The 10,315-nt window shown below is 40.6% G+C and overlaps 1 pseudogene; it reads left to right on the top strand.

Annotated features, from left to right (window-relative positions):
• The first annotated feature begins 2,284 nt into the window (after positions 1-2,284).
• On the top strand, positions 2,285-5,426 carry LOC115114880 (neuromedin-U receptor 1-like; annotated as a pseudogene).
• The last annotated feature ends 4,889 nt before the right edge of the window (positions 5,427-10,315 follow it).

Raw genomic sequence — 10,315 nt, 5'->3', positions numbered from 1 at the left:
AGTGGAATGAGGAACAGTGCCTATTCCTCTTGTATACAGTACTTACAAAAACTCTCAGCTCATTATGCTAAAATGCAATTGCCAAAGTATGATGTCACAACAAGCTAATAAAATGTTGGTTAAAAGTCATTACAGTTTTATTACACAGACACAAGAACAGTTTAATGTTAAGTGTTACTGAGCATGCAAACAGTAACAATATGGCTATTAAATGTTGAAAGGAAACTAAATATCCATAAACTGCTTCCTTGAATCTGCTAAAGCCAAGGTAGGTGCAGAATCATGTTAGTTTTTTTGTATTCTGAGTAATCTATCCCTTTAAAGATGGTATCGTTTGTGTGTTTGAAACAAGAACACTTGTCCTCAGATGGACACAGAGTTTCAACGTTGTTTTTGCTAAGCGTTTGCAAGTGTCTTTTGAATGTCTCTGCAGAATGTTCAGGTATCATTCAATTCATTCCAACGTTTTACCTTTTCAGTGGCATGTTGAACGAGTCATACAGTAGTTGAGCGTCACAACTTATCTATACCTGTCTGTACAAAATATCATTGGTTCGTTGGTTTGACTTGATTATGCACACCTGGGTTAATGGATATTCAGGGAATTGGACATTTACAATCATGTAGTAATGTATTAATAACTGTATTGTGTAGATCAAATATGACTGTCAGATAGATTGGAATTGTATAGGAGATTGTGCTTGCTATTTGTGATATTTCTATCTTCAACATGCAGCTCCAGATAGAGCCCTGCCATTAGTTGAAGGCCAATAGTTTCTGAAAAATAGTACATTCCCGAGATCTGTATTCAAATATATTTTTTTAAGGAGTTGCTTTCTCAGATCTGTATTCAAATAGTTTTGAAAAGTAGTCACGTTCTGAGATCTATATTCAAATAGATGTGAAAAGTAGTACTTTTTTGGATCTGCATTCAAGTAGTTGTAGTCACCTCCCAAGTAACTATTTGTTCCCTCTCAAAAATAGCTATATGTTCAAAACTCTATGTAGTACATGTATCACTAAGAGAATGTCCAAATGAATAATGTATACATTTATGCAGTACAAATAATACAGTAGAAGGCATATTTGTATTCCCATATTCATCTTTATATTTTAATACTTCCTATAGTGTCATATTCTGACCTTAGTTCCTTTGTTTTGTCATTTGTTTTAGTATGGTCAGGGCGTGAGTTGGGTGGGTTGTCTATGTTAGTTTGTCTATGATTTTCTATTTCTGTGTTTGGCCTGGTATGGTTCTCAATCAGAGGCAGCTGTCAATCGTTGTCCCTGATTGAGAACCATATTTAGGTAGCCTGTTTTCCATTGTGTTTTGTGGGTGGTTGTTTCCTGTTTAGTGTTTTTGTTTCACCTTGCAGGACGGTTTGTTTGTCGTGTTTGTTGGTTTGTCTAGTGTTGCATATTTCATTAAATAATATGAACACTTACCAGGCTGCACCTTGGTCCTCCTCTCTTTCCCCAGACGACAAGCATTACATATAGCTAATAACCTTGAAGTTTATATGAATTTTAATGGGGGAGTGTAGTAGTTGGTTGGACTGAATTAGTCTCAGTAGTTTAGCCAAGCTGTGGGGGAGGGATCTTAGACCAATCCTCCGTACAGAATATTTCCAGATCCTTGAAATCTTTCATGTGCGCTTATGGACTGCTCTCTTCAATTCAAACAACAGGGTTTCAAAGGGGCTCATGTCAGGAGACTGAGATGGCCATTGCAAAATGTTGATTTTGTGGTCAATTAACCATTTGTTTGTGGATTTTGATGTGTGCTTGGCATTATTGTCTTGCTGGAAGATCCACAAGTTTCAGCCTCCTGACAGAGGCAACCAGGTTTTTGTCTAAATCATTTTGACCCCTCTTTAAAATATATACAGTACTTGTGAAACACAATCTATTTCTCTGAGCAAATGTATTTGTTTAAAATAATATCATTTGCCAATTTGAGCATATAATATAGCTCAGTAGTTGTGATATTTACTTTATACAATTTTTTGTTGTTGTTGTTGCTCATCTTAATCAAGGGTGCCAATTATTTTGGACCTGACTGCATGTGACATCCATTTCAATCATCCATTTCAATCCATTTCAGTCTCCCCAAAGCTCTCCTTTCCATTTGCTGCGGGCAAATATCATTAACAAGGTTATTCAAAAACTGCTAGATGTTGTTAGTTCAGACTGCAGTTAAACTAACTGTCACCTACACTGAGACAAGCAAAACCTTTCGTTCCTATTCTTTCCATTCATTCTTTCCATTCTCCCCCTCAGGTGTTGTGTCCCCATAAACCACAATGGCTCAGTATAACTGTTCCTCTCTGGGTCTACCTGCCACCACTCCTGACCAGCTGGGTTGGAATTTGTCCTGGGCTCTGGGCAACATCAGTGCTGATGACATGGAGGACATGTGCCTGAGTCGGAGTCAGTACCTGGAGAAGTTTCTAGGCTTCCGGCGGTCACCCATGTTCCTGCCTGTCTGCATTACCTTCCTCATCATCTTCATTGTGGGATTGTTTGGGAACATGCTCACCTGCAGCGTCATCGTGCGCAACAAGGTGATGCGGACGCCAACCAACTACTACCTGTTCAGTCTGGCCGTGTCCGACTTATTGGTCCTAGTCCTGGGTATGCCATTGGAACTCTATGAGATGTGGAGCAGCTACCCATTCCTGTTCGGTGCTGGCGGCTGCTACTTCAAGACCTTCCTGTTCGAAACTGTCTGCTTTGCGTCCATCCTCATTATAACAGTGCTGAGCGTGGAGCGATACATCGCCGTGATACACCCGCTCAAGGTCAAGCACGTCACCACTCGTGCCCACGCCAAGCACGTCATCCTGATGCTGTGGGCCATGTCCATGGCGTGCGCCGTGCCCAACACCAGCCTCCATGGGGTGGCCGTGCTAGGAACCCGGTTCGGGCGCCAATTCCCAGAGTCGACCATCTGCATGATGGTGAAGCCCCGGTGGATATACAACCTGATTATCCAGGTGACCACGCTGGTCTTCTTCCTGCTGCCCATGCTCATCATCACCGGGCTGTACCTTCGCATTGGCCTACAGTTGAGGATGGAGAGGGGCATGCAGGGGCTGGGGACCGGGCCGAGTTTTGGTTCTGACAGCCACTGGAGTGTCCACAGGCAGCAGCAGACGGCACGCCACCGGCAGGTCACCAAAATGCTATGTGAGTTTCACATCCACTGTCTCTATAGTACCAGAATGTCCTGGACATGTGCCGATTATAGACCTACTGTATATCTATATTCAATTGTGATTTAAAACTCTTTTAATTAGCAAGATGCTGTGTAAGTCCTCACCCACTTTCTCTACAGTACCAGAAGGGTTGAGAGGAGATAAGAGGAAATGACAAATTATAGCCCGATATCTCAATTGAATTGGGATTTCAAGGTGTTTTCTGAAATACAAACTAAAAGATTAGTTCCTAATCGTGTCCATTGTTACTGAAATATTGCTCTTGCTTTCAGATGATAAGATGTTCTGGAAAGTGACAAATTATAGACCGATCTCTTTTGAATTTGGACTTAATATTCTGTGCTGAGGATACAAACCAATATATTAGTTTCTGAACATGTTTATTGTCACGTAAACATGTCTTGTTCTCAATGTCTGCAAATGAATTTTCTTCTATCCTCCTGTCCACTTGCCTGTCTGTCTGCATCTGTCTGTCGGAGTGCCTAGCTGCCCCTCTGTCAGCTTGCTTTTCTGTCCATCCATCAGTCCATCTAACTGTCCGCCTTCCCACCAGGCGTACTGGTGATCGTCTTCGGCATCTGCTGGGCTCCCTTCCACATTGACCGCCTCATGTGGAGCTTCATAAACTCCTGGACTGGCCACCACCACCTGGTCTTCGAGTACGTCCACATCGTCTCCGGGGTCTTCTTCTACCTCAGCTCGGCGGTCAACCCCATCCTCTACAGCCTCATGTCCACCCGCTTCCGGGAGATGTTCCGGCAGGTCACGTGTCGCTACGGCCCATGTGGTGGTCACGTGCGCCGGCTGACCTCCGGCTGCACCCAACTGACCCTGCGTAGTACTACCGCAACACAATGGGACCCCAGAGAGAATCACCCCAGACAGAGAGGAGCACCACGTGTACGTATACTCCCACCACCAGCCTGTATATGCCAACACAAGCCCAGATTAGATATGGGTGAGGGGGTGGGGGTACCAAAACGAGGCACAAAAAAGAACCAGGATTTGGTACCAAAATGACCATATTTGTGACTGAATGAGCGTGTACAGTGAAAGTTTGGATGGAGCGAAAGCAACAGTGTTGAAGTTTTGGCCTTGACTTTGGAGTAGAATTCTCACTGGGGATACCAAAATGAAACAAGATTAATAACAAATGTATCACTGATTGAATGTGTACAGTGAGAGTGGCTAGAGCGAAAGTTGTCTTTGGCTTTGGATTTAAAATAAACTTCCCACAAACATACTAATTGTTTTGTGGGATATTCAAATGATTATTCTGTGCAGATGAAAGTGTTCTTCGTTCGGATATTAATATTCCGGTGGAACACATCATTCATAAAGCTTATCTAATAATTGAACTGTGAAAAAGAAACAATACCCAGCTTTGTAAATGAGCTTATTGATGTGTAATCCGTGAAGCTTGAATATCTTATTCTGTTCAAACGTTTCAGGAGGCACAATTATAGGTTGTCGCGGTCTTCTTAACTGTCTTCTTCAATGTGTTGTTGTACCGTTCGGTGTACTAGCTATACCATCAAAATCCCACTCACTATGAATGTATAGCACAGGCAATATGGAAGTACAGTACATGGGACATGGAAAAGACAACTTTCATAGAAAGTCGAAAATGTGACATGCGATTTACGCATAACATCCTTAAAGAAATGGAAAAAGGGGGTAAACACATGTGCTAAACACATGTTATGTGCCTTTGTAGTACTACTCCAAAATGTATAGTATTTAGCTTCAAGTGCTTTCTGGAAACTGCAATCTTTTGTTCCTGTGTAAACTGATTTAGAATTGAACATGTTTACAACGACAAAAGTTTTCAGCATCACCTACATTTTCACTGCTAAACAATGTGTATCATATTATTTGCATAGTCCCATAGAGTCTCAAATGTTTTGGAATGGTCTTCAGTATAAAGAGACATAACTTGAGATACCTGTCATGTTGTCATGTGGTTTTAGTAAGGGCTTGATTGTTTACAGAAGAATAATTATATTGCTTTTAAGAAGCCTATTGTAAAGCATGCACATTAAACAGTGCTTTAGGTGTCACTACAGGCACCCTGGTTCGAATCCAGGCTGTATCACAACCGACTGTGATTGGGAGTCCCACAGGGCGGCACACAATTGGCCCAGGTTTGGCCGGAGTAGGCTGCCATTGTAAATAAGAATTTGTTCTTAACTGACTTGCCTGGTTAAATAAAACAATTACAAAAAAACGTTTCAACTTTATGGTTTTATTGAGGAGATGCATGACAAATCATTTATTTTAATTTTTTGTTATTTCCGTGATTCAATTGCAACAGTGTAATTGAAATTTAAGAGAAAATAAATACTGCATGGGGATTCCCAATGAATACATCACAGGCATATCCTAAAGCCAATATGTGTTTGATCCCACAAGTTTGATAGGAACACATTCCTTCAAGATGAATAAGACTTCTCTTGACCTTTCCCCGTGTGACCTTGAGAATATTCCATAGGATGTAATATAGGGACAGCTAATTGTATTCACAATCTGTCCGGTTGAATGACAGCACTGGGGGAACAGTATAAATGTCCCACAGTTCCCCCGCTTTTACCTTTGACCTCTGCTGGATTTCTGCTCTCCTAATCAAGTAGTATACTAGACCAAAAAGGTCATTAGCTTTATACATAACAACAACACTGTTCGACTTGTAGTAAAACGCCTAATGTACACTGCATGTACGCAACGCAAGAACGCTATGAAAAATGTAGATCCTGTGTACACAGGTCAAGTTTGTAATTGTGGGGCTGCACACGTCTGAGTTTTTGTTTTTGCTACACAATGCCATTTTGCGTAGCTACTTGACGTTTGTGATTTGGGAACGTACACACAATATGAATTGGGCTTAATGCAGCATCTCAGTGGAATCTCAATGGAATGACCGCATTAAGGGCACAGTACAAATGGCTCACAGTTCCCCCGTTATTACCCCGATCCATCCAGGATGAGTCTACTGACTGCTCCGGTAGCGTTCTGCTCTCGAGTAGATTAGTGGACAGACACTTTATTTAGCTTTCTAGCTAACGACAGCACCGACTGACCGGCATCTCTCCTCACCAAGTATTTTATTAGATAATGACCAACACTTTTCTAGTTAATGACATACTTATCATAACATCTCAGAATCACAATCTGTCAGGTCGAATGACAGCACTGAGGACACAGTATAAATGCCCCCAAAGTTCCCAGGATGATTACTTTTTACCCTGACCCATCTGGGGTAATGAGTTTACTGAATGCTCTCTGTGTGTGTGTGTGTGTGTGTGTGTGTGTGTGTGTGTGTGTGTGTGTGTGTGTGTGTGTGTGTGTGTGTGTGTGTGTGTGGAGGGTGGGATTCCCAAGTGGTTACAGTCACTTGGGAATTACAATGGGAGTCTGGGACAAGTAACAGGGAAGGATGAGAAAGAGTAACTGGCACAAGTTGAGGCGACCAAGGGATTTAATACAAAAATATCAAGACAAAATCCAATGGAATTGAAAAGCAGTGCAGGTGGTGCTTTCTAAGATTCATCCTGAGATTGTCTGGTGGGAGCATGCTTACCTCTGCGCACGCCAGTTTTAGAAAATGGTCAGAACGCATGAGCATCATACTCATTATAATCATGTAATGAACATGGAGATACAATTATTAATGAAATCATTATATCATCATTATAATCTATTAGATTCATAATCATTATAACATACTTTTTCAGGGGTAAGTTGAGAACAAACTCCCATTGACAATGACAGCCTGACATCAAATACAGAAACAACATCAAAGACAGATTAATGATCTGTGTATTAATTGTTAGAGTTCGGGAAATTGGAAATTCAAGTGCCAGAGGCAATATTCGGTCTCTCTCTTAACTGGCAGAAGTTGCTAATCTGAAGATAATGACTGCATACACTGAATGTCAGTGTTATTGATTGACAGGCACCAACTCCAGAAGCTTCTAAGCTGAAATACAGCTGAAGTCGGAAGTTTACATACACTTAGGTTGGAGTCATTAAAACTCGTTTTTCAACCACTCCACTATAGTTTTGGCAAGTCGGTTAGGACATCTACTTTGTGTAAGACACAAGTAATTTTTCCAACAATTGTTTACAGACAGATTATTTCACTAAAAATTCGCTGTATCACAATTCCAGTGGGTCAGAAGTTTACATACACTAAGTTGATTGTGCCTTTAAACAGCGTGGAACATTCCAGAAAATTATATGGCTTTAGAAGCTTCTGATAGGCTAATTGACATAATTTTAGTCGATTGGAGGTGTACCTGTGGATGTATTTCAAGGCCTACCTTCAAACTCAGTGCCTCTTTGCTTGATATCATGGGAAAATCAAAAGAAATCAGTCAAGACCTCAGAAAAACAATTGTAGATCTCCACAAGCCTGGCTCATCCTTGGGAGCAATTTCCAAAAGCCTGAAGGTACTACGTTCATCTGTACAAACAACAGTACGCAAGTATAACCACCATGGAGCCGCGTTCTGAAGCAGTCGTCATACCGCTCAGGAAGGAGACGCGTTCTGTCTCTTAGAGATGAACATACTTTGCTGCGAACAGTGAAAATCAATCCCAGAACAACAGCAAAGGACCTTGTGACGATGCTGGAGGAAACAGGTACAAAAGTATCTATATACACAGTAAAATGAGTCTTATACATAGAAGCCACTGCTCCAAAACCACCATAAAAATGCCAGACTACGGTTTGCAACTGCACATGGGGATAAAGATCGTACTTTTTGGAGAAATGTCCTCTGGTCTGATGAAACAAAAATAGAACTGTTTGGCCATAATGACCATCATTGTTTGGAGGAAAAAGGGGGAGGCTTGCAAGCCGAAGAACACCATCCCAACCGTGAAAATTATGTGGATATATTGAATCAACATCTCAAGACATCAGTCAGGAAGTTAAGGCTTGGTCGCAAATGGGTCTATTGGAGTCGCCATCACAAAGCCCTGACCTCAATCCCATAGAAGATTTGTGGGCAGAACTGAAAAAGCGTGTGCGAGCAAGGAGGCCTACAAACCTGACTCAGTTACACCAGCTCTGTCAGGAGGAATGGGACAAAATTCACCCAAATTATAGTGGGAAGCTTGTGGAAGGCTACCCAAAACGTTTGACCCAAGATCATTTAATTATAATAATAATTTAAAGGCAATGCTACCAAATACTAATTGAGTGCATGTAAACTTCTGACCCACTGGGAATGAGATGAAAGAAATAAAAGCTGAAATAAATCATTCTCTCTACTATTATTCTGACATTTCACGTTCTTAAAATAAAATGGTGATCCTAGCTGACCTAAGACAGGGAATTTTTACTAGGATTAAATGTAAGGAATTGTGAAAAACTGAGTTTAAATGTATTTGACTAAGGTTTTATGTAAACTTCCGACTTCAACTGTATGTAAATCAGTTAAAGCGATGTCCTGTTTACGAGATTCATAGGTTAACTCACTGGAGACAAAATTGGAGTCCAGAGGCAATATTTATTTAACAGCCCGGGATCAAACCAGGGTCTGTATTGATGCCTCTAGCACTGAGATGCAGTACCTTAGACCGCTGCACCACTCAGAAGCCCAATATCATCACAGTGTCAATAACACACTTTTTTTTTGCAAAGACATTACTCTCATAGGGAGACTAGGTATTCAATCATATATTCCCGCAGGCTTATTATCAGCACAGGTGCTAACTTTAGGATTCATGGGGGATAGTTGCATCCCAGGGCACCATCAACAATCTCCTGACATTGCACTCTCCTTGTTTCTATAATCTTACACTTGTGTTCAAAATGGTTCATAAAAACTTCAGTGGTGAAGTTAGAATTTTATTAGTGCCAAAGAAAGAAGTTTCGTCAAATCCTACAAAAAATCTTTAAAGAGGGACTGAATGCACCAATTCTGCATGGCATTTCTCTGTTTCTCACTAAGAAAATGTTGATTTCAGTCTTGGGGGTTTGATGTGGCAGTTACTGATGTTTGTCCACCATGAGACACATTAGGAAGAAAGCCTAAAATAGTCTGAATGAAACTATGATTACTAAAGAAATCTGTAATTAAATGTTAGGCTTTTGCAGTGATTTTAGTCGCGCAAGTTTACATCTACATAAGGTATTTGGTACAGTATTTCTCAAGTAACAAAACGAGCAATGTGTTGTTTTAGGTAAACAATGTCCGAGCAGCAGAGGAAGGATTGGATAGAGCGCAATTACTGCAGCTGGGTATCCCGTGTTAATGGGCAAGTGAGCATTGTCGAAAGCAAAATTCACCCCTCAAGTCACAACAAACTCACTTATGCTGACTTTATGCTAACGATGTACTATTTACACTTGAGCAAATTTTGACACTAGAATAATATCGATGCCACATAGGCCGTCTTTCTTTTTTAAAATCAGATAAGTTGTTTATTGCCTTCAGTTGTGGATTTAATTGTTATACCTGGAGGGGTTCTTCAATGCCTTCTTGCCTGGTAATAAGCAGAGCTCTGAACAGTGCCTCGTTGATTTTGTTGTTAAAGCCTGAATTAAAAAATGTATTAAATATATGTTTCTTCTTACTCATCAACACACAAAACCCCATAATGACAAAGTCCAAAAATGTTTTTAGACATGTTTGCACATGTTATCTATATGAAATAGAGAAATATCACATTTTTGCAAATTTATTTAAAATGAAATACAGAAATATAATATTTACATACATAAGTATTCACACCCCTGAGACAATACATGCTAGAATCACCTTGGTCAGTGAGTACAGCTGTGTCTCTAAGACCTTTGCACACCTGGATAGCACAATATTTGCAAATATATATGTTTTTAATCTTCAAGTTCTTTCAACTTGGTTGTCGATCATTGCCAGACTATTTTAAAGTCAACATTGGCCTCGTGGGGATATTCCTGAGCAGTTTCCTTCCTCTCCGGCAACTGAGTTAGCAAGTTACACCTGTATCTTTGTAGTGACTGGGTGTATTGATACACCATCCAAAGAGAAATTAATAACTTCACCATGCTCAAAGGGATATTCAATATCTGCTTTTTGAATTTTTACCCATCTACCAATAGGCGCTCT

The sequence above is a fragment of the Oncorhynchus nerka genome, linkage group LG9b (genome assembly GCF_034236695.1).
Source record: "Oncorhynchus nerka isolate Pitt River linkage group LG9b, Oner_Uvic_2.0, whole genome shotgun sequence".
Lineage (NCBI taxonomy): Eukaryota > Metazoa > Chordata > Actinopteri > Salmoniformes > Salmonidae > Oncorhynchus > Oncorhynchus nerka.
This window is presented reverse-complemented; position numbering and strand designations above follow the sequence as displayed.